The sequence below is a fragment of the Anomaloglossus baeobatrachus genome, chromosome 4 (assembly GCF_048569485.1).
Source record: "Anomaloglossus baeobatrachus isolate aAnoBae1 chromosome 4, aAnoBae1.hap1, whole genome shotgun sequence".
Taxonomy (NCBI): Eukaryota; Metazoa; Chordata; class Amphibia; order Anura; family Aromobatidae; genus Anomaloglossus; species Anomaloglossus baeobatrachus.
The window spans coordinates 343,815,987-343,840,322 of record NC_134356.1 but is presented as its reverse complement, the minus strand read 5'-3'; the positions used below and the strand labels follow the sequence as shown (position 1 = coordinate 343,840,322).

Sequence of the window (24,336 nt, the reverse complement as noted above, 5' to 3'; positions counted from 1 at the left end):
TTATACATTAACAGTATATGACACCCTATGCATTATAAAAAATGTTCATGTTATTAATCTGCAAGTAAAATACAGACAATAAACAAATAGACGCATATACAGATAATTTATGCAACATAAATCACAACAGAGATTCACATTAGGCAAGAGATATATGCTGAAACTCGATCAGAATGCAGCACTTAAAGATTTGGACATGAAAAGAACATCCACTGGGAGTTTATAATAGCCAAAAATATTTTATTAATTAAAACACAAATGCATTAGACTAAATATCACACATGTTTAGAAACAACACACTGCTGATTATTGCAGGGACACATATACAACTTAATTGAGTAAAACATTTGACCAAAGGTAGAGGATAATAAATATACTGTATATAGAATACTAGAATTTGACTCTAGTATACTATAGATATTTATTATTCTCTACCTTTGGCCAAATGATTTACTCAGTACACATAAAGTGTAAATAAGTCACTCATATGTAAGGTGTAAATAGTGGTAACGGCATCCCTGTCCCCCTAGGCATATTTCCTTGAAGTTCCTGAGGAGGTGTGTGTTAGGGAGAAGGGAGCTTGTTATTTAAGGTATAATGCACCAATTATACCAAGGGTGCGTGAGTCACATGACCAGAAGTGCATCACAAGGTGCGCGGAAGCAATTTAAGATAAAGATACACAGGTACAGAAATACCTGGCCAGTGGCGCATAACAAGATGGAGCCCAAACAGGATGCCTTTATATATATAAATGGCAATTATACAGCATCAATCAAATCTCATAAACTGGAAATGTATATATATAAATAAATATATATATATATATATATATATATATATATATATATATATATATATATATATATATATATAGATATATAATATATATATATGTCTGTTCTAGAAAGTAAACACTATTAACCACTATCTATTACTCAAAGCACAGGGATGTAGGTCCCAACCGGTTATAGGTAGGGCAAATAGTACTCACATCATTGACAGCCTAAGCATATATGACAATAGATCTTTAAATATGTACCAAAAAATTGACAAAAGGAGCATATCACACCTAGTTATGTTTATGTATATATTTATATATACATGTATATATATATATATATATATATATATATATATATATACATATATATATTTACCCTACTCACAAAAAGATGGGGATATTTGGCTCTTGGTTAAAACTTATGGAAAATGTAAAAGGTTCACTCTACAGTGGTCTTTTAACATAAAAGCATGACATTTAAGTAGAAGCATGCAATGGTAATTTTTTTTTTCATACAATTTATTGAAACAAGAGTCAATAACAGTGGTTAGTATACCTCCCAAAAAAAATAAATAGAAATGTCACTGACTCAATAACTTGTTCTCTATGAAAATAAAATTAGGCCTATGTTGTTCATGCAGAAGCAAACTGACTGGATTATTGATGTTATTCACATTGTAGGGGCTTGTCACTGTACCATTCACAAAGTGTAGGACAGTTCTATATTGACTACAAACACCTGGCAACGGTGTACCATCACCACCAAACATTCAACTGGTGACAGTTGATGCTCTACTTGACATCTCCAACATACTGTAGTTGGTGGTTATCATTTCTGCTCTGAGTGAATTGACTTTCATCAGTGAACAGAACTGTGACCCACTGATCCCTCGTCCAGCAAGATGATTATACCTTTGCCTGGTGGTGTGGTCAGGTACCTTTACAGATCATCTAGCACTAAGACCACGCTGATGTTAAAAATTTGGACTGGTCTGTGGTGACACTTGGGTACTTCTCACTTTCCTTAAATTTGCCTGGAGTTGTGTGGCATTCATCATCAATCCAAAGTGCATTGTTCTCAATGAAGCGGTTATCAGTGTTGGATGAGGCCAAAGCAAGTCCACTTCTATGTCTTTCTGTGACTCTTCCAGTCTCTCTGTATCTCTGTTTTAACCTGCTGATGATACTCTGTGACATTTTAAGCTCAGTGATTTCTCTGGTCAGAGAACATACTGCATGTTGCATACTGCAACTCTTAAAATGGCGAGCTACTGCTGATCAATTGTAATGTGTCTCCTTGGTCTCATGATGTCATAATGTGAACAGCATGATGAGGAGGACTTTTTAAATAGCAATTCTAATTGAATCTTAAAATATATTTGGCGATTCATGGATTAAACACCTGTTGGGAATTTTGCCATTAAGCTGCTTGTTAGAGAACAGCAAGTTGTGCAAAAAAATACTAAAACATTGAACAGTGGAACATGTGCATCTAAAAGTTTAGAGGTCACATTAAAATATATATATATATATATATATATATATATATATATATACAGTCATATGAAAAAGTTTGAGCACCCCTATTAATGTTAACCTTTTTTCTTTATAACAATTTGGGTTTTTGCAACAGCTATACCAGTTTCATATATCTAATAACTGATGGACTCAGTAATATTTCTGGATTGAAATGAGGTTTATTGTACTAACAGAAAATGTGAAATCCGCATTTAAACAAAATTTGACCGGTGCAAAAGTATGGGCACCTCAACATAAAAGTGACATTAATATTTTGTAGATCCTACTTTTGCAAAAATAACAGCCTCTAGTCACTTTCTGTAGCTTTTGATGAGTTCCTGGATCCTGGATGAAGGTATATTTGACCATTCCTGTTTACAAAACAATTCCAGTTCAGTTAAGTTTAATGGTCGCCGAGCATGGACAGCATGCTTCAAATCATCCCACAGATTTTCAATGATATTCAGGTCTGGGGACTGGGATGGCCATTCCAGAACATTGTAATTGTTCCTCTGCATGAATGACTGAGTAGATTTGGAGCGGTGTTTTGGATCATTGTCTTGCTGAAATATCCATCCCCTGCGTAACTTCAACTTCGTCACTGATTCTTGCACATTATTGTCAAGAATCTGCTGATACTGAGTTGAATCCATGCGACCCTCAACTTTAACAAGATTCCTGGTGCCGGCATTGGCCACACAGCCGCAAAGCATGATGGAATCTCCACCAAATTTTACTGTGGGTAGCAAGTGCTTTTCTTGGAATGCCGTGTTTTTTTGCCTCCATGCATAATGCCTTTTTGTATGACCAAACAACTCAGTCTTTGTTTCATCAGTCCACAGGACTTTCTTCCAAAATGTAACTGGCTTGTCCAAATGGGCTTTTGCATACCTCAGGCGACTCTGTTTCTGGCGTGCTTGCAGAAACGGCTTTATTCGCATTACTCTCCCATACAGCTTCTCCTTGTGCAACATGCTCTGTATTGTTGACAGATGCACATTGACACCATCTGCAGCAAGATGAAGCTGCAGGTCTTTGGAGGTGGTCTGTGGATTGTCCTTGACTGTTCTCGTCATTCTTCTTCTCTGCCTTTCTGATATTTTTCTTGGCCTGCCACTTCTGGGCTTAACAAGAACTGTATCTGTGTTCTTCCATTTCCTTACTATGTTCCTCACAGTGGAAACTGACAGTTTAAATCTCTGAGACATAATCTTTTTTTTCAGATCAGTTGAGAGTTGTTTTGAGGAGCCCATGATGCCACTCTTCAAGGAGATTCAAATAGGAGAACAACTTGCAAGTGCCCACCTTAAATACCTTTTCTCATGATTGGATACACCTGCCTATGAAGTTCAAAGCTCAATGAGGTTACAAAACCAATTTCGTGCTTTAGTAAGTCAGTAAAAAGTAGTTAGGAGTGTTCAAATCAAGAAATTGATAAGGGTGCCCATACTTTTGCACCGGCCAAATTTTGTTTAAATGCGGATTTCACAGTTTCTGTTAGTACAATGAACCTCATTTCAATCCAGAAATATTACTCAGTCCATCAGTTATTAGATATATGAAACTGAAATAGCTGTTGAGCTGTTGCAAAAACCCAAATTGTTATAAAGAAAAAAGGTTAACATTAATAGGGGTGCCCAAACTTTTTCATATGACTGTATATATATATACATAAGAGGATTGACAACTAATGCTTACTTATATCTATATATTATACGAGCAGGCTGACAGATGAATTAGGCCTTGGCGGACCTTTAAGATATTAAAGGTTATAATTTAAGACTATAACTAAACATAATCATATGGCACATAGTTGCAAGTCAAATTTATGTATGAGAGTATGAGAGAGCTAAGATCATAGTATAAAAAATGAAGGTAGTCTCACGTTTGAAACTGTAGTGGATGGTGAGATATAAAATCTGAAAGTCAAAAGTTCAAACCATTGTTACCCTTTTGCTCATTAGTGTACATGATGTAACAGTTAATGTGGTCCAGGAATAATATACAAACAAGTCAGATAATAAGCTAAACAATGTACATCTAGGTTTAAAAAAATCCATAACATATGTACCACAAACAGGTATTTACTCCCAACATGTGAAAATTAATCTGCGGGAGTATCATAACAAGGGAGACTTCATGAGACAAGTTAACAAGTTAAAGGGCAAACCTAAATGTAACACTATCGGAGAGGCAGAAAAACAAGACATATCTGACTGCAGAATGTATGGTTTTTGCTATTTAGAATTTTAATTGTTTACAATTTTTAGTAAGTTTCCTTTATTGGCATGGCTGTTGTGGCTGTTTACCCTGGTGGTGTAATATTCATACAGTTTTACAAGTGTACATGATTTAATCATAGTATGTGACAAGATGTAAACGATTCACACGTTATAAATTTCAATTTAAATCCACTGATTAGACATTTTTGAAAGTTTCACATTGTCAAGCAGTGAAATATATAGACACTTAGGCATACCATTGCACCTTGATGAGAGGAAAAGGCTGCACATCTATCATGTTGGAAGAAAGCTTTTAGGCTGTCTGAAAACTCATTTTGAGTATTGTCTGCATTCATGCCAACATGGATACAGAAGAAAGCAAGCCGTAAAATAAAACCGTGTGGTCAATGTGAAATATTCTACCTGTCTAATTAAGCATTTTTAATTTTTAAAGCTGATGCTACACATCTATTTTACTTTTTATAGCTTTGATAGCAGCTAAAAATAGGCAAATCTTTTGAAGTTTGAATTCACCAGTTTTATCATTCCCAAAAATTTCAAATACTACAAAACCTTTAACCTCTAGAAATGTACATACCAATGTAAAGTCTCCTAGGACAGTATCAAATACTGTTTCCTGCTTTTTAATGCAAACACTACCTTAAGTCAGAGTGACCTCACTGTACATGCGGATATTAACCGTATACATGAGTAACCATTAGCTCAACGGCAGACAATCCTGTCACTGCTTATAGGTCCAGGAAAACAGAAGAAATTTCCTGACCAGATGCCTACTAATAATTCACTTACCTAGGCCTACTGTCCATACCAAATCTGGTTTGACCCTGCATGCATCATGGAATCCCTGAAATTTTGATTAAAGAAATGGGGCCTTTTGTGCTCAGACCTGTACAGGAGCCAATTCATATGCAGGATCCTTCTGTCGGAATTCGGACAAGTCAAAACACAGAATATCCTCAAGATGATGGTGAATAAAACTTAGAGTTATGGAATGCCATTAATTTTTTTCTAAAAGTTGTTTGCCATTTGTGCCCAACCCTATAGAGGGGCTAAATCCTACACAGGGTTCCCTCAGGAAAATTCATACCAGTCGATCTCTAAAAATGTCTTACATTGGCTAAAAACTATAATAATAAAGTATTATAGTTTTGGAAGCCCATTCATTTTTGCCTTTTGTGTATGATGCTTTATTTTTGTTGCCTTTAGTGCATGAGGAAATTGAGGATGTGTAGTATGCAGTGACCATCTGTCATTTTGCCCAAACACATGGCAGTCATTATGCTTTTGGCATTGCCTCTTACTAAGTTGCCCAGTTGTAGGTAACGAGGAGCCATCCAGTGTGACATGTGATGTCATTTTCTGCTCTGTTGCTGTTGGGGATGGGGAGATGTTGATTGAGGAGGATATAAAGGAGGTGCATAGGCTTGGCCTATTGTGGAGTTGTCACCAGTAAACAACTGAACCACACGGTCACCATTAAAACTTTAAAACATTGATTCAGTAGGCCATGAAAATAAAGTAACTGGACATATTCACTGCAGTTAATGGTGAAATTCAACGTTAATCCCAAAGAGCAGTCAATAGTCTCTGCCACGTGAGAGTACAAAGCAGATTTTGTCCAAGAAATAATGACATCTAGGCATTTTTCATTGAGGATGAATGTACAGAATAATTTTAATAAAGGGAATACAATGCACATGGCACAGCAGAAATTATGGTGAACTTGGATATCTGGGAGTTAATTTTTCACACAAACAGATGAATGAACGCTAAGAGCGGATTGATCTATGTAAACTGCAAACATTAAATGCATGTAATACACCTCTGTCCTGATTTTGCTCAACAATCCAGAAAACAAGGCTTGCGTGTCACAGAAAATGGGCTTCCGTAATTGTGAGATGGTAAAGCCACATTTTTTTAAAGGCAAAAGAAAAATTTACTTCACAAGGTGTGCATGTTGTAAAAAATAGATATACTTTTTACTGACTTCCTTGTTGTAATAGTCCAATCTGAATCATGTACATGCCATACAAATAGAGCTCTTGGTTACTATAAACATTTTCCCTTAGACAGGTGGTTTGAAGTCACTTGGACATTAATAATGCTTTGTTTGTATTAGAAAACTGGAAGGAGCTTCAATACAGTCCTCGGAGACCTCTGAGTGTTCTACACATATTTTACAGGCAAATGGGGATTTTACAGTATTGCAATTTGTGACCTATTAAAATTTAAAATGATCTGATGATATCTACTAGATAAATAGTTCCTGGGCACACATATAGCTAACTGGGGACAAAACTAAGGAAGTGGCGGAAGATAAGTGAAAGTAATAGATAAGGTTGAAGATGGTGATGATAACAACGACCAATACTACTTAAGAACGCAGCCATCAAAAAGATGAGCACCAGGAAAAGGGGTAGAAGAACAGCTTGTACATTTCTCATATTGGTGGTCAGCTTGTTTTTCTTACATAAATAAGCAATATACTTTCAGGTGCTGACAGTACATAGTGAATTTTTTCCAAGATATCCATGGCTTATTTTCCTACTCCATAGTATACACTTTCCAATGAATTGGTCTTGATGTAATGAGGAAAAGAATCCCCTCTACTGAGATACTTGTACATAGAAGTCACTACCACCTCTATCAGGGTTTTCAGGTACTTTTGAGCCTAATCAAAATCAGTTAGAAAAACAATACAACAAAAGAATGTGCCAGGAATAAAGTGAGTATGAATGTTAAAAATATATTTTTATTGAATATTTTTTTAAAAAGAATGTAATGTCCAACATAACAAACACATATATGGCTGATGAGTGGTAAAGGAAGAAATAATTCAAATATAAATCTGGCATATTACATAATATGTATTATTAATTTAGGGCTTAGTGGCAGCTGTGAGCTGTTATTAAACCCTTATATTATCCCGATTGCCATCACACTAGGGCAATCAGGATGAGCCAAGTAAAGCACGGAATTCTCACATCTAATGGATGTGACAATTCTAGGCAGCTGTTGGCTGGTATTTTTAGGCTGGGGAGCCAATATCCATGGCATTTCCCATCCTGATGATACTATCCCTCACCTGACTGCTTTACCATGGCTGGATATAATAAATTGGGGGGGCCCTACAATTTTTACCCTCTATTTTGATATCCACTCATGGTAAAGCTCACAGGTGGGGGCTGCAGCCTGCAGCTGTTGTTTTACCCATGCTGGCAATCAAAATATGGCAGAAGCTTATGTTATTTTTGTAAACATTATTTGTTTTTACACTATGATCCAGAAAATTAACTACAACGAATCACAGATGTGGACACAGGGTGGGAGTGTATAGCAATCTGAAACTAGTCACAGTCATTATCACAGAGGGTGGGCAGGGGAAGTAGTGAATATTTCTGAAAATTAATTAGCTGGTCCGGAAGAGAGTCTGACTGCAATGTGATCCTCCGGGAAACATCGGGAAGCACGGTATCTATGACTATCCCACTCTTACTACCATTTAACTTCCACCACACACCCCTATGGCTTACTATGACCTTTGTACAGCCCCGAACGTCTCATCCTCATTGACTTCTATAGGGATCATTGTTCAGTGTTAAATTTGGCATCAAGTTTGCTCGCAGTTTCAGATATTTTTTTCCAATGCTTGTTTGGCAAACCCAATTATCCACACGTACGCTCATCACTAGTAAAAAGACAAGAGGGTGGATACTTTCACAAGGCACTGTATATGTAACAATATTTATACAAATAACTGTGGTTGCTTTTGAGAGTGATTGTCTTTTCTCCTTCTCTTTTTACTAAAAGATAAGCAGATGACCAAAAATATTGTTTGAAAATTTTTCACTAAAGAAATGACAAACAAGCAAATTCCAGCTCATCATGCAATTGCTGCACATATTTACACTGGAAAACAATTAACAAACCTTACAGATAAATTGATTTTTTTTTTATTTTAAAAAACAATCCCCCCTTGTAAAAGGCCATCAACCAAGGCTGCATCTGATTTACTCTGCCAGCAGAACATGGGAGATAACAGTCCTACCTCACACAGTCACACTACAGGGAATAAGCAGGTGCACAGGCTATATTACGCTAGTTGTGTTTCATAGAGTCTGTTGGTAGGACTGATAAATTGCTTGGCCCAAGGCAAACTGGCAACTATTATATGTAATTTGTTCAAATAAATAATCCCAAGTACAGCTGTCTTTGTTTATTATTTATACCAAAAAGAGAAAGGGATTAAATTGGTATTACAAAGATAATTACGATCCATAGTCACTTACAGACTTAGTATAAATGTATTTTTTGCCAATACTAAGAACAGACTTGGAGAATTCCAATATTAATGAATCATGGAACGTTCAACAGTTGCACCCTTAAAGGGAATCTGTCAGCAGTTTTTTTGCTATATAATCTGGGGATGACATGAGGTAGGGGTTACAACAGATTTAAGCACTGCGTCACTTATCACACTATATGCTATTTACTTACTGTCATTGCGTAAAGTGTTTACACTTTCAAAATTGTTCTAGAAAAGGAAGTATTTCTCTCAGAACATTATTGTAATTACACATGTTTATTTCCATTGTTTGGTATTGGAACAACACAAAAAAGGCAAATTGGACATAATTTCACACAAAACCCCAAAAATGGGCCAGACTAAATTGTTGGCACCTTTCTAAAATTATGGGTAAACAACTTTTTTTCAAGCATGTGATGCTCATCCAACCTCATCTGTGGCAAGTAACAAGTTTGGGCAATATGGAGATACACCTCAAACCAGATAAAAAGAGAAGTTGATTCAATATTCGCGTTGTGTGTTTGTATGCCACACTAAGCATGGAAAACAGAAAGAGAAGAAAACTGTCTGAGAACTTGAAAACCAATATTGTTTAAAAATATCAACAATCTCAAGGAAAATAACAACAATCTCAAGGTTACAAGTCCATTTCCAGAGATCTTGATGTTCCTTTGTCCAAGGTACACAAAGTAATGAGGAAAATTTACAACTTATGGCACTGTAACTAACATGAATGGCAGAAAAAAAAAATTGATGAAAGGTTGTGACTCGCCCACCCCAGGGCTATGGGACACCCGGTGCCGGGCCGGACTAGTCCGGTGGTAGTCAGTGGTGGCTGGGCCCGGCTCCGTGGCCCTGGTGGGTGTCAGTTGAATATGTGGCTGATGACTTTAATGTTTGTGTTCGTGACGCCACCTGTGGTATGCGGCTATTAAGCCGCCGCTGCTGTGTGAGGCCACCGGGATGATGTTATGGCAGCAATGTTAGTACTGCTCCCCACAGGTGGAGCAATGCCCGGGGCACAGTTGGTGCTTGTGGAAGTCTATGGTGCTGCGTGACTAACACGGTGCAGGGCCGACAAGCAATGAAAGAAACAGGCACAAACAGTAGTCTCTTTACCTTCTCCTCTTTTACTCGGCAGAAACTTAGTCCAGGGAGACCGTCACAGATGGTATAGATGATCCGGCCGGCCTGGAAGTGCCTGGGGTGATCTTTGGCCAGTTGAGTATGAGGCCTACTCCTTAATCTTTCTCTGCTGTTTTAGGACACTGCACTTTGGGTTAGCAATTGCCCTCTTGCTGCTGGGACTTGTTGTTCGTCCCCTCTTCTGTGTGGTAGACTGCGCAGGCCCTCTCTGGTGCTTCTCTGCTGGAGCCCACACCAGGCCCTTGGGATGCAGTTGTACCTTCAGATTGCTTCTGGGGCAGGGGGCTTACAGCTCTCCTGCCCTCCGGATTCAGCTACCAGGGATGGATTTTATGCCCTGGCAACTACAGACTCCGATGTCCGAGTCTCTGCTGTGCCTCTCTGCTCCCCTTGCTTCACTGGGCCAAGCTATCCCAGCTCTAGGCCCCAGTTTACAAGGCAGCACTACTCTGCGTCTGCACTCTTTCACTCCTGTCTCCAAACTAACTAACACTTCCTCCTTCCAGCCAGACTTAAGGAATGCTCCCTGAAGTTCCAGGTTCAGAGCTCCCCCTGCTGGCCGGAGTGAGAACTGTGTTGAGTGTTAACTTACTGGCCAATAGATCTCCCAATTACCTCCAGGCTCAGCATTAACCCTTTTGGGAGGGCAATGCTGTTGTGGCGACCAGGTCCTGGGGCGCCACAGTTGCAGCGCTGGATAGTCCGGATGTGGGATAATAAGCCTCATTCAAGTTCCAAAGAAATTCAATCTGTCCTGCAGGCTCAGAGTATATCAGTGCCAGTGCGATTGATGCGTCGACATTTAGATGAAATAAAATATCATGGCAGGAGATCCAGAAAGACCCACATAAAGTAGCTAGACTGTAGTTTGTCAAATTGTATCTGAGTATGCCAAAACAAAGAGTTTTATGAACAGATGATACCAAGATACAGCTTTCTGGTAAAGCACATCATTCTACTGTTTACTGAAAATGGAATGAGGCATACAAAGAAAAGAACACAGTACCTACAGTCAAATATGGTAGAGTTCAGAGACGTTTTTTTTTTTTTTTTTTGCTGCCTCTGGCACTGGGTACCTGGACTGTGCAAGGCATTATGAATGATGGGTTTGCAATCTAGGTCGTGGGTCTTCCAACAGGACAATGACAACAAACATATATCACGAAGCACCCAAAAATAGATCAAAACAAGGTGCTGGAGAGTTCTGAACTGGCCAACAATGAGTTTGAATGTAAATCTCATTGACACCTGTGGAGAGATCTTAAAATTTGTGTTGGGAGAAGACACCCTTCAATTATGAGACCTGGAGCAGTTTGGAAAAGAGTGGTTCAAAACTCCAGTTGAGATAAGAAGCTTGTTGATGGTTATAGTAAGCAACTGATTGCAGTTATTTATTCCAAAGTGTGCGCAACTAAATATTAAGTCTAAGGTGACAACATCTTTGGCCAATTTTTGGAGTTTTGTATGAATTTATGTCCAGGTTATAAAATTACCACTGCGCTAAATGGGTCACAATAATGTTAAAATACTGTACTTCAGAAGAATTCACAATGTCACAACTTGAAACCGATGCTAATTGAGGTAACCTAAGGTAAATGTATCCAGTAAATGGCAGATTAAATTTACAGATTATGTACACAGCACCACATAAGTCGCCTAAAAAGCATATGCACCTTATTAAATTTAATAAAATATAATAAGATGTTTATGTGTGTAAATACATGTATAAGCATATGTGTGTGTGTGTGTGTGTGTGCATATATATGCGTATGTATGTCTGAATTAATCCAGCCATAACACAGTGGATGTCGTTCTACAACATGGATTGGATCGTGAATTATACTGACCCATTTAGCGTGGTAGATATTTTATAACCAGATTACTAATTTCTGACAGGCTAACACAGGGAGACGGTCTTTCTACCAGCTGCTGCAGTTTCTGTACCTTAAAGGGAATATGTCACCAGATTTTTGCTACCTCATCTTAGAGCAGCATAATGTAGAGACAGAGACCCTGATTCCAGCGTTGTGTCACTTACTGAGTTTTTTGCTGTCATTTTGATAAAATCAATGTTTTCTCTGCTGCAGATCTACCAGTTATACAGAGCTCCTGAATATGCTTGATACCTGACAGCATGCCAAGTAGTCCTCTAATGATAATCTCCTGCTGATTAATCAGTGATTTTATCAAAATTACACTATAAGACCCATTAAATGCCAAGGATCTCTGTCCCTACGTTATGCTGCTCTCAGATTAGGTGGCAAAAACCTGGTAACAGATTCCCTTTAAGGGAGAGTGCCAGTATTTTTCTTTAACATATCTACCAAAATTATGTCCAATTTACCTTTTTTCTCTGTTTTTTGTGTTGTTCTAATACATACTGTATAAAGGAAATAAATATGTGTATAGCAAAATGTGTAATTGCAATAATTATCAGGGAGAAATACATCATTTTCTGGAACAGTTTCAATGGTGATAACTCTTTCAGCCATGACTGTATAATGAAGGTTTTATTACTAGTTGATTAACACTGTTGGGCTACAGTGCACGCGAACCAGTGTCTGACCAGGTTTTAATGTTATGGTTATGATATTATTAATGTCAAACTGATTGATTTACTTAATACCCTTAAAGCACCACTCCAGCGTTTGATTTTTCAGAGCTAGAGGGGTGCTTTAAATCAAAGCCCCTTGCCCCTTATCATAGATACTCACCTTCCAGCAGTTTCACCTTTTAACAACACCACTCTGGTCCGTTCTGCGGCGCCATCTTGTGAATGCTACTCCTGACTGACTGGAGGCGATAGAAGGTATAACTGTTGTAAGGTCAATACAGGAAAGTAGACAGGGGACTTACATTTAAAGCACCACTCCAGAAGTTCAATTAACCCCTTCACCCCCGGCCACTAAAACACCCTAATGACCGGGCCATTTTTTGCAATTCTGACCAGTGTCACTTTGACAGGTTATAACTCTGGAACGCTTCAACGGATCCTGGCGATTCTGACATTGTTTTTTCGTGACATATTGTACTTCATGTCAGTGGTAAATTTAGGCCGATATTTTTTGCGTTTATTTGTGAAAATTTAGGAAATTTGGCGAAAATTTTGAAAATTTTGCAAATTTCAAACTTTGAAAATTTATGCCCATAAATCTGAGAGATATGTCACACAAAATAGTTACTAAATAACATTTCCCACATGTCTACTTTACATCAGCGCAATTTTCGAAACAAATTTTTTTTCCGTTAGGAAGTTAGAAGGGGTCAAAGGTCATCAGCAAATTCTCATTTTTCCAACAAAATTTACAAAATAATTTTTTTAGGGACCACATCACATTTGAAGTGACTTTGAGAGGCCGAGGTGACAGAAAATACCCAAAAGTGACCCCATTCTAAAAACTACACCCCTCACACTGCTCAAAACCACATCCAATAAGATTATTAACCCTTTAGGTGCTTCACAGGAACCAAAGCAATGTGGAAGGAAAAAATGAAAATTTTACTTTTTAACACAAAAATGTTACTTTAGCCATAAAATTTTCATTTTTACAAGGGAGAAAAGAGAAAGTACACAATACAATTTATTGTGCATGTTCTCCTGAGTACGCTGATACCCCATATGTGGTAAAAATCAATTGTTTGGGCGCACGGCAGAGCTCGGAAGGGAAGGAGCGCCATTTGAATTTTTGAACGCAAAATTAGCTGCACTCATTAGCGGACGCCATGTCGGGTTTGAAGACCCCCTGAGGTGCCTAAACAATGGAGCTCCCCCATAAGTGACCCCATTTTGGAAACTAGAGGCCTCAAATAATTTTTCTAGATGTTTGGTGAGCACTTTGAACCCCTGGGGGCTTCACAAAAGTTTATAGCGTTGAGCCGTGAAAAGAAAAAAAAATTTTTTTACCACAAAACGGTTGCTTCAACTAGGTAGCTTTTTTTTTCACAAGGGTAACAGGAAAAAATGCACCATAAAATGTATTGTGCATTTTCTCCTGAGTACGCAGATACCTCATATGTGGTGGAAATCAAATGTTTGGACACACAGCAGTGCTCGGAAGGCAAGGAGCGCCATTTGAATTTTTGAGTGGAAAATTAGCTGCACCTGTTAGCGGACGCCATGTCGGGTTTGAAGACCCCCTGAGGTGCCTAAACAATGGAGCTCCCCCACAAGTGACCCCATTTTGGAAACTAGAGGCCTCAAATAATTTTTCTAGATGTTTGGTGAGCACTTTGAACCCCTGGGGGCTTCACAAAAGTTTATAGCGTTGAGCCGTGAAAAGAAAAAAAATTTTTTTTACCACAAAACGGTTGCTTCAACTAGGTAGCTTTTTTTTTCACAAGGGTAACAGGAAAAAATGCACCATAAAATGTATTGTGCATTTTCTCCTGAGTACGCAGATACCTCATATGTGGTGGAAATCAAATGTTTGGACACACAGCAGTGCTCGGAAGGCAAGGAGCGCCATTTGAATTTTTGAGTGCAAAATTAGCTGCACCTGTTAGCGGACGCCATGTCGGGTTTGAAGACCCCCTGAGGTGCCTAAACAATGGAGCTCCCCCACAAGTGACCCCATTTTGGAAACTAGAGGCCTCAAATAATTTTTCTAGATGTTTGGTGAGCACTTTGAACCCCTGGGGGCTTCACAAAAGTTTATAGCGTTGAGCCGTGAAAAGAAAAAAAAATTTTTTTACCACAAAACGGTTGCTTCAACTAGGTAGCTTTTTTTTTCACAAGGGTAACAGGAAAAAATGCACCATAAAATGTATTGTGCATTTTCTCCTGAGTACGCAGATACCTCATATGTGGTGGAAATCAAATGTTTGGACACACAGCAGTGCTCGGAAGGCAAGGAGCGCCATTTGAATTTTTGAGTGCAAAATTAGCTGCACCTGTTAGCGGACGCCATGTCGGGTTTGAAGACCCCCTGAGGTGCCTAAACAATGGAGCTCCCCCACAAGTGACCCCATTTTGGAAACTAGAGGCCTCAAATAATTTTTCTAGATGTTTGGTGAGCACTTTGAACCCCTGGGGGCTTCACAAAAGTTTATAGCGTTGAGCCGTGAAAAGAAAAAAAATTTTTTTTACCACAAAACGGTTGCTTCAACTAGGTAGCTTTTTTTTCACAAGGGTAACAGGAAAAAATGCACCATAAAATGTATTGTGCATTTTCTCCTGAGTACGCAGATACCTCATATGTGGTGGAAATCAAATGTTTGGACACACAGCAGTGCTCGGAAGGCAAGGAGCGCCATTTGAATTTTTGAGTGCAAAATTAGCTGCACCTGTTAGCGGACGCCATGTCGGGTTTGAAGACCCCCTGAGGTGCCTAAACAATGGAGCTCCCCCACAAGTGACCCCATTTTGGAAACTAGAGGCCTCAAATAATTTTTCTAGATGTTTGGTGAGCACTTTGAACCCCTGGGGGCTTCACAAAAGTTTATAGCGTTGAGCCGTGAAAAGAAAAAAAATTTTTTTTACCACAAAACGGTTGCTTCAACTAGGTAGCTTTTTTTTTCACAAGGGTAACAGGAAAAAATGCACCATAAAATGTATTGTGCATTTTCTCCTGAGTACGCAGATACCTCATATGTGGTGGAAAGTAATTGTTTGGGCGCATGGCGGGGCTCAGAAGAGAAGGAGCGCCATTTGACAGCAAAATTGGTTGGAATCATTAGCGGACACCATGTCACGTTTGGAGACCCCCTATGGTGCCTAAACAGTGGAGCTCCCCCACAAGTGACACCATTTTGGAAACTAGAGCCCTCAAATAATTTTTCTAGATGTTTGGTGAGCACTTTGAACACCTGGGGGCTTCACAGAAGTTTATAGCGTTGAGCCGTGAAAAGAAAAAAAAAATTTTTTACCACAAAACGGTTGCTTCAACTAGGTAGCTTTTTTTTTCACAAGGCTATCAGGAAAAAATGCACCATAAAATGTATTGTGCATTTTCTCCTGAGTACGCAGATACCTCATATGTGGTGGAAAGTAATTGTTTGGGCGCATGGCGGGGCTAAGAAGAGAAGGAGCGCCATTTGACAGCAAAATTGGTTGGAATCATTAGCGGACGCCATGTCACGTTTGGAGACCCCCTATGGTGCCTAAACAGTGGAGCTCCCCCACAAGTGACACCATTTTGGAAACTAGAGCCCTCAAATATTTTTTCTAGATGTTTGGTGAGCACTTTGAACACCTGGGGGCTTCACAGAAGTTTATAGCGTTGAGCCGTGAAAAGAATTTTTTTTTTTTTTTACCACAAAATGGTTGCTTCAACTAGGTAGCTTTTTTTTTCACAAGGGTAACAGGAAAAAATGCACCATAAAATGTATTGTGCATTTTCTCCTGAGTACGCAGATACCTCATATGTGGTGGAAAGTAATTGTTTGAGCGCATGGCGGGGCTCAGAAGAGAAGGAGCGCCATTTGACTTTTCAAACGCAGTGCACTGATCGGCCGCTGCAGGACGCACGGTCGGATGCGATAAAAAAAAGCGTCGGGGATACGTAAAAAAAAAAGTCACGCCAAAAATTGACCATGGATGCAGATACGTTATGTGCATCCCTGATCAGCGCTTGGCGGGACGCACGGACGGATGCGATACAAAAAGCGTCGCAAATACGGAAAAAAGTCACGCCAAAAATTGAGCAGGGATGCCGATCCGTTATCTGCATCCCTAATCAGCGCTCGGCGGGACGCACGGACGGATGCGATACAAAAAGCGTCGCGAATACGGAAAAAAGTCACGCCAAAAATTGAGCAGGGATGCCGATCCGTTATCTGCATCCCTGATCAGCGCTCGGCGGGACGCACGGTCGGATGCGATACAAAAAGCGTCGTGAATACGGAAAAAAAAGTCACGCCAAAAATTGACCATGGATGCCGATCCGTTATCTGCATCCCTGATCAGCGCTTGGCGGGACGCACGGACGGATGCGATACAAAAAGCGTCGCAAATACGGAAAAAAGTCACGCCAAAAATTGAGCAGGGATGCCGATCCGTTATCTGCATCCCTGATCTGCGCTCGGCGGGACGCACGGACGGATGCGATACAAAAAGCGTCGCGAATACGGAAAAAAGTCACGCCAAAAATTGAGCAGGGATGCCGATCCGTTATCTGCATCCCTAATCAGCGCTCGGCGGGACGCACGGACGGATGCGATACAAAAAGCGTCGCGAATACGGAAAAAAGTCACGCCAAAAATTGAGCAGGGATGCCGATCCGTTATCTGCATCCCTGATCAGCGCTCGGCGGGACGCACGGACGGATGCGATACAAAAAGCGTCGTGAATACGGAAAAAAAAGTCACGCCAAAAATTGACCATGGATGCCGATCCGTTATCTGCATCCCTGATCAGCGCTTGGCGGGACGCACGGACGGATGCGATACAAAAAGCGTCGGGGATACGGAAAAAAAAGTCACGCCAAAAATTGAGCAGGGATGCCGATCCGTTATCTGCATCCCTGATCAGCGCTTGGCGGGACGCACGGACGGATGAGGTGTAAAAATGGACAGGGGATACGGAAAAAAAAAAAAAAGTTATACTCACAGTACCCAGAGGACTAGCAGGAGGATCACTGACCAGAAGAGCTGCAGAGGAACAGATGGCAGAGAGATGGACAGCTTTACAGGAGCAGCAGGCAGATCAGCAGAATGCCCAGGAAGGACCCAGCGATGGACGCAGATGTGATCAGGCCGGTGAAGACAGGTAAGAGGACGTCGGGGGAGAGCAGAGGGGGAGAGGGGGGGGTGAGAGCAGAGGGGGAGGGGGGAGAGCAGAGGGGGAGAGCAGAGGGGGAGGGGGGGGAGAGCAGAGGGGGAGACCGGAGAGGGAGCTGCAGAGGCAGAATAGAAATAATGGGGGAGGCAGTCAGATCGCAGGGGGAGCGGATCGGGATGTCGGGGGGGGGGGGGGGTGGTTGGGGGGAGCAGATCGCGGGGGGGGCACGGCAGGGGCTATCACGGCAGCGCGCAGGGGCACCACGGGAGCGCGCACGGGCTGCAAAGTGAGCACAGTACTCACTTTGCAGCAGCAGCGGTGGTAGCAGATCGGGATGCCGGGGGGGCAGATCGGGGCGTAGGGGGGCAGATCGGGGCGTAGGGGGGCAGATCGGGGGGGGGCACGGGCAGGGGCCTTCACGGGAGCGCGCAGGGGCCTTCACGGGAGCGCGCAGGGGCCATCGCCGGAGCGCAATACTTACCTTTGGAGCTGGCGCGGTGACAGCAGAGGCGGCGTCTGCGGCGGCACCAGCGGTGGCGTGGTACCAAAAGTACCAGCCACTCCACGCTGCAGCCATGTTGGGGGAGGGTCCCCAGAGCAGCACAGGCCTGGGGAGGGCGGCCACCGGCAGATCAGACCGCCCCACTGCACACTGATTGGAGCGATTGCGCGTCATAGCACGATCGCTCCAATCAGTGCTGCAGGGGCTGGGGGCGGCATGTTTGAGGTCCACCTATGATATGCTGCAGCAGCTGCGGCATCTCATAGCTGGATCTCACAGGATCGCACTAATTCGGGCATTATTTTTGCCGAAATTAGTGCGATCGATGTGGTTGGCGGTTCAGATTTGAACAGCCAATCACATCGATCGTCGATAGGGGGTGGCGATGCCACCCCCCCTGGGGTCAAGCAAAGGTCCCCTGCTGTAAGAAACAGCAGGGGACATCATTTGAAAGCCGTTGCTATGGCCACGGCAATCAAATGAAGTTTAGGCCGTAAAATTACGTCCCTGGTCGTTAAGTCACGTTAAAATAGGACGTAATTTTACGGCCCGCGGTCGTGAAGGGGTTAAAAAACGTTTGTGCTTTAATAAACCCATTGGCTTATTTTCACCAAGGATAAGTTATATGTTTATCTATTAGTTTATATATGCATTGTGTTAGAATTTTGGCCTGCAATTCCATGTAACGTGCAGTTAGTGATGACTGTACATGATAAATTGAGACATTTGAAATTCAATGGGGACCCATCTCAAATTTTTCCATAGATCCCCTCAGGAATTTCTTACCTGTTGCAAATTGTCTCTTCAATGAGGAAGGAGACCAACTCTAGCGCCACTTATTGAAGGTAGCAATCCTAAAAGTCAAAGTGACCCTTTAACGAGTCTTGTCATATGACCTAAGATTTATGCCAGATCAGAACCCCAATTTTGCAAGCATGGTGTTTCGGGATGGTTGTCCCTTGTCAGTGCAAAGCATGAGATCTGATCTGGCTGTATGAGAGGCTAAGACGAGGTCTAAAGGGGAAGCTATTCTCCTTGTGGAGACTGACACAACATTCCAGCTTGCCAGTGAGGAGGCTTTAAGCCATAATGGTCCTCTGGGAAATATGCAAATTGTCTCTTCAGTGAGGAAGTAGACGAACTCTAGTGCCACCTATCGGAATTTTCCTGTTGAATGCTTGACTATTACATGAGTCTGTTTTTTAATGTGCTGTGATGGCACCATGTGTATGTTGACATAATTAGGTGCATTATTCCTTCACTATGCTCCCATTATGACAATTAACCTTCTACTTTGACTGAATTATTTATCGCATTTTTGTGACTTTACTATATGTATGTTCCTTATGCCATAACTTAACATCACTGGGTGCATTACTATATGTCAGTATAGAAATCAATACAATTTTCAAATTGATAAGAACTGGCTGCACTACTTTTAGAGGTTGAATTTCTATATATCTGTGCAATCATTTCCAGCGGTTTGAACACCGAGCTGATTTTTGGTTAAACGATAAGACGCTGCTGTTTTACGGCATCCAGCAAACGTTACATGTGGCCTTCTCATTAGAGATTTTGGCTATAATTGTCACTTGTATATGACTGCAAGAGCTTTATATCAGTGGTGATGCGTTTTATACATATGTTATTGGTTCTTTATATGAATCTGCAAACAGAGATGGATGTGATGAACACCAAAATCTCATTCCTTTTTGTAAATGAACATCACCAAGACTCTTTTCTCAGCAGAACTAATTAATTGCTCTCTGGCATTTCCAATTCTCTAAGCATTAAAAATAGACAATATGAGAGCACTTAGAGAAAACCTAGTGAACTTGGTTAAAGCAAGAAACTTTTGAAAAACGAACTATTGTAAAGATGCACAAAAGATACATCAATTGATATACTAAAATTCCCAGAATGCCACAGGCTTCTTTTCAGGATTACACACAGCTCAGCAGGAAGTGGAGTACTGCACCATCACACAGTATGGCTACATTTTTTCTTAGGTTTTTTGCAAGTTAGATATAACAAAGCATGTTTGTAGCCATGTAATTCATGAAGACAAAAGAGGATGTGTTTGTTATCAGTGCTGGGAATACCAGATCCAAGATGTGCGGTGACTGACAGCTTAGGGTGCTGTCTCAGAGCAAAGATTGGGATATGCCAATAAAAAAATTACACAGATTTAAAGGTGTTTCTCCACAAATCAAGAATATTTTTAAGAATAGATGTTGTAATAATAATAATAATAATAAGTTCCACAACTGGATGTGTGAATGAATTCACTCCATGTATGCCATTGGAATTACAAATTAATAAGTTTTGTTTTACAAGCGCTTGGAGAAATCAATGCAGCACAGCCAAGTATGGTCTAGTGAGAGTTTCTGTTTTATTATATCATGTGACCAGTTTATATAGTATCCCAAACAAAGAAATAACTATGCACCAATAAGAGCTGCAGGAGTGTGTGCAGAAATGTGAAACTTCACCGCTCATTAGTGTTAGCTGAATCCTATGACATCATTCAGTTATAAGACAAGATGGTTTCTATACAATACAAAATGGCTTGTATTCTCTCATAGATGTGTTTAAACAAATGTTTCTGTGCTGAGATAATATTATAAATGTGTCCCTGCTATGTGCTGTGTAATGGCTGTGTCTGACCGTAAAGGGACATGGACTGATCATACCACATCTCCTGATTTGGGGAGGATGCAAAAGAGTATAAAACCATTACAGTACAGGATCACAAATAATTTTTCTTTGAAGTGACACATATTTTAATTACAAGCAGGGAAATGTTTTACCTCACAAAAAGAATCAGCTATGGTCCCATGCTGTAATGTATTTTTATTCTTTTGCTTCCTCCCTGGCCCAGGAGATGTAGTATGATCAGACCATGTTCCTGTACAGTCAGACACGACCATTACACAGTACATAGCAGGGACACATATTTAAGATTATCTCAGCACAGGAGCTGTTTTTTAAACACATCCAGTTGTAGAACATGTTATTATTCCAAGATCTATTGATTAAAATATACTTTAAGGGTAAAATAGAATTTAGGAACTACCGCGAAATCCTATGTGAAAAAGCACAAATTTAAAGGTATTTGCAAGTGGTGCTGGATGAGTGTCTCACCCTGTGGTCAATGAGTATGGTGATGATGGTGTACAAATGCTTATGCTGGGAAACAGATGATTAACAAATGGTAAAAATAGAGTAAGTAAAATGTGATGCTAGAAATAAAGTGATCAGCTGTAACTGAAGTTTTGTCACAAGACAGGTATAAGAGTGTAGTGGCCTTTATGGGAATGGAATCCCGGTAGAAAGGCTTTTTTTAGGAAGAAATTCAAGGTAGAGAACTACCAGATTTTGGCATCTGGACTGAGGTCTGCATTTATGTTGGTATCTGAGTCTGTGTTTTGGGGAGCTTTCTAGCGTTTTGTCAAAGATCTTTATGAATTTTAGGCTGTGTGATGACAAATTTGAATTCAATAATTATGAATTGAGCACAACCAGTTAGTGATGTTTGGACACACAGTCTTTGTAAATGTCAGAGAAGTTGAAACAAAAATTGAGCCATGTGCAACAGTATCCTCTTCCTATCAGATATTTCCAGCCCAGCCTAGATGTGGGCCAGTGGTAAGCATCTCAGATAGCACTGGTGCCTGAGAAGATGAATAAACTTCTAGGAAGAAGATCCTTGATAAGAATTATTCCGAATAACTCATTTACTTAAACGTCAAGGGATTTTTCAATTTACTTCCAAAACTACCAATGAAACAAATACTATTTTACAGAATTGAATGTATTGTTTCGAGTGGGTGGCTGTCTTTTCCTTGGCTGTCTTGGACACTAAAGGGTGCTTTACACGCTGCTACATCGCTAACAATATATCGTCAGGGTCATGTCGTTTGTGATGCACATCCGGTGCCGTTAGCGACATCGCAGCGTGTGACCCCAAGGAGTGACGAGCAACGATCGCAAAAATGTCTAAAATCGTTGATCGTTGACACGTCACTCCTTTTCCAAATATCGTTGGTGGGGAATGCCGCTGGTTGTTCGTCGTTCCTGTGGCATCACACATCACTATGTGATCACATCCTTACCTGCGTCGCAATGAGGAAGGAAGGAGGTGGGCGGCATGTTCCGGCCGCTCATCTCTGCCCCTCCTCTTCTATTGGGCGGCCGCTTAGTGATGCCGCTGTGACGTCACTATGATGTCGACCGCACCTCCCCCTTGAAGGAGGGATTGTTCGGCGGTCACAGTGACGTTGCTGAAAAGGTATGTGTGTGTGACGCTGCCATAGCGATAATGTTCGCTACGGCAGCGGTCACCAAATGTTACACGAACGACGGGAGCGGGTGCTATCGCGCACGACATCGCTAGCTACCGTCCCCCTTAAAGGCCGCTTTACACGCTACGACATCGCTAAAGCGATCTCGTTGGGGTCACGGAATTTGTGACGCACATCCGGTCGCTTTAGTGATGTTGTTACGTGTGACACCGATGAGCGATTTTGCATCATCGCAAAAACATGCAATATCGCTCATCGGTGACATGGGGGTCCATTCTCAAATATCGTTGCTGCTGCAGTAACAATGTAGTTCGTCATTGCTGCGGCAGCACACATCGCTCCGTGTGACACCGCAGGAACGAGGAACCTCTCCTTACCTGCGTCCCGCCCGCAATGAGGGATGAAGGAGGTGGGCGGGATGTTACATCCCGCTCATCTCCACCCCTCCGCTTCTATTGGCTGCTTAGTGACGTCGCTGTGACGCCGAACGGACCGCCCCCTTAGAAAGGAGGTGGTTCGCCAGTCACAGCGACGTCGCTAGGCAGGTAAGTAGTGTGAAGGGTCTGGGCGATGTTGTGCGCCACGGGCAGCGATTTGCCGGTGTCGCACAACCGATGGGGGCGGGTTCCCACGCTAGCGATATTGGTACCGATATTGCAGCGTGTAAAGCGGCCTTTAGTCTTGTCAATGTCTGGATTATTATTGTTAATCTTTCTGGAGTAAGCCTTGTTTCATACAGATTTTCATTGTAAGTTGATGGATGCAACAAAACCTCTGATGGTAGGAAAAACTCCATCATGTTGCGTAGTATGCTACTAATAAAGAATATATAGTATGGTAAGGAGGTTCGGTGTGATGACTTGCATAGCATAGAGAACTTTTATAAGCTCTGAACATATGACTTGTTAAGTATTCATGAGACATTAGGTTCAGTGTACATGACATGGCCAGCTTACATTCTAAGTCTACAAGTTGTGTATTTACTGAATAGAATATTATTATTGTTATTACAGTGATGAAGAAAGACTTCTATTCAGCTTTATTTTGTGTTGAACAAATACAGATCAGAAAAAGTGAACCTTGGTTTATTGTGTTCTCTGAAAATGTGAGAGTAAAGATTGAAATATGGATGAAAATACAATCATGACTAAGGTTGAATTCATTTAATTATAACGATCATACAAGATTTTTATTTGTATACTCCTGTCTGTGTATCCTGTGTATATAGATCATGATCATATTATTTGAAATTGAGGCAGCATGACAACATATTTTATGCGTAAAAGAAACATAAATTGTCCAAGTCACAAGAACGTTTTAATGTCATTGTACTTATGCATAATGAGCAAATCTTCATTGCAAAAGATAATAGATGAGTATAATTGAAAACCAGAAACCTTCCTCTAAAATCCATAACTTGGTTATAATTCTTGAAGATGAAAACATAACATCATTTATTTTTAATTGCACTTCAGTCATGTACATACATCATAGAACGAGAATCTTATAACAACAAATGAATTGGGTTTAACACTTTCATTAGCAAACATGCAATAAAACCATGGCAGAGGTGTAGTATAATGCTGTGCATTCTTAAGAATTCCATATCCAGTGAACAAAAAAGGAGAATTACATATTTTAGTGGTAAACATATTATACCAGTACAGTGAGTAAAATTAGTACTTGATACCATTTTTACAATGCCAAATTTGCAAGTTTTCCCCACCTACAAAGAATGGAGAGTTCTGTATTTTTTATCGCAGGTACACTTCAACTATGACAGGCAGAATCCTCCAAAAAATGCAGAAAATAACAT

General features: G+C 40.7%; 1 protein-coding gene across 2 annotated transcripts in view; it reads left to right on the top strand.

Annotated features, from left to right (window-relative positions):
- GRM8 (glutamate metabotropic receptor 8) overlaps positions 1 to 24,336 on the top strand; it is a 1,984,303-nt gene that overhangs the window by 670,428 nt on the left and 1,289,539 nt on the right. The gene's annotated exons all lie outside the window — the stretch shown is intronic.